Below are 1906 nucleotides of genomic sequence, written 5' to 3'. Positions count from 1 at the left end.
GTTTCCTTCAAAGGTTCAAGACAGCAAGAAGTAAATGTTTTGTACCTTTGCCCGAAAAGGAGTTTGTCAAAATCGCTCAAAGTTGTCTGAGCTTTGATTTGAAAAAGAAATTCCAAGATAGGGAATTTCCTGATCTTTTTCAATTGAGTGCAAACGTGATTAGGTATGAATGATTAATAAGAGAAGAAGAGCAAATGAAAAATTCTAGCAAGGGGACTTATTATAGAGACCCAAATTTTGATGTTCATACCATTAATGATGAATATTACGATCAAGCCGAAATGTGTTTGGCCGAATTAATTAAAGGAGATACGTATACTTGTCCTATAATGGTTAAGCCTAGACCGTCGGGCAAGGATGAGCCTATAAAAGATGAAAACAAAAGGCTAGAACGTTCTCGTTCGATGTGACCAAAGCTGATCTTATATTTGATAAACCATATAAGGATAAACAAATAAAGTTGAGCGATAAACATAAATTGCCAAACCCTGAACAAGTTAAGGGTAAAAAATATTGTAAGTGGTATAATGCATGGTCACATTTGACTAACAACTGTTTGATTTTTCGCCATGTGTTACAGGATGCCATTGAATCAGGACGAATTACGTTCGAGGACAAGAAGAAAATGGAAGTGGATGAAAACCCTTTTCCACAGCCACTTGGGGTGAACATGATGACGACTGGTTTCAAAAACAAGTTGCCAAAATTCAAGTTGGTTATAGATGACGAGGAAGAGGACCTTGGGCCACATCCTAGTGTCTTTGAACGTATCAAAGAGAAGGAGCCCAAAAAGGATGAAGACGTCCTGTGTGCAAGATGCAAAAGAGAAGTGCGTGCAAATACAGAGAAACCAGGGATATGGCAGCATCACCATCGCCCTAGTTTTTTCCCAAACGCTCAGCCTGGTAGAGGGCGAGGTACATCATTCTATATGGGACCGCCTTTTGAGAGGCAGTTCAGGCCAGTAAATAATGTGAGAACATTCAGGCCACAACCTCGCCAACCAAATGTATGACATTCGTTCCAGTATAACGCAGGAAGGGTGATACCCTTCAACGAGATGACTAGAATCCAACAAAGGTATTTTTAACGAAACTATGGACGAATAATGAGGCAACAATAGGGAATACCACATCCTAAAGCGCCTAAACTACTCGAGGTAGCCAATCAAAATGTTCTCAAAGACAGTGAAGATACTGGTACAGGTGAATCAATGGAAGAATCGCCAGAAACTTTTTCTAGGAGATCGAAGTTTGAGCGAGACAGAAGAGATGGAGAAGATCCAGATCAGCTCCTTACTGTTTAGTTCGGTACGTTACCTCCTGTCATGGTTAATAATTACTTACTAGCCAATGAGTTCAAGAACAAAGAGAGAGAAGAAGAAGAAAGGGAGGATAACGAAGAAGAAGCATGTGTGCTAGAATGTGAAGAAGGCTAAACTTCTAGAGGGGCTTACGAAGATGAAGAGGATGATGGTATGACGGACATCGAAGAGGAAATTGATCTGGAATCAGAAAGAAGAAAGAGAGGGGTATCGCACAATACTCTGTTGAAGCAACTACATCGAGATGGGGTTCGTGAAGTGGATTTGTTGGGGGAACCATCTGGGCGTTCTTTCGATTATTACGTGCTGTACGGGACGGCCAAAAGGAAAAAGAGAGTTCCTCGCTCTGAAAAGTATGGACCACCTCCAAGAATAATGCCTCCTCCAACAGGTTGGGTAACCGAAGAAGAAGTATTAGAAAAAGTAAAAAGGAAATTCAGGAAACAGAAGCTCAGTGCGACATATTGCACGTTGACTTATCACAAAATGATAACTCGACAGAGGACAAACAGGAAGTGGAAATAGATGCCGTCGAAAATGTTATTTTTAAGAGACTAGCCATGAAATTAACTAAATACTTGA

The sequence above is a fragment of the Olea europaea genome, chromosome 16, assembly GCF_002742605.1.
Source record: "Olea europaea var. sylvestris chromosome 16, O_europaea_v1, whole genome shotgun sequence".
In the NCBI taxonomy this organism is placed as follows: Eukaryota; Viridiplantae; Streptophyta; class Magnoliopsida; order Lamiales; family Oleaceae; genus Olea; species Olea europaea.
Note: the sequence above shows the minus strand (reverse complement) of the source record.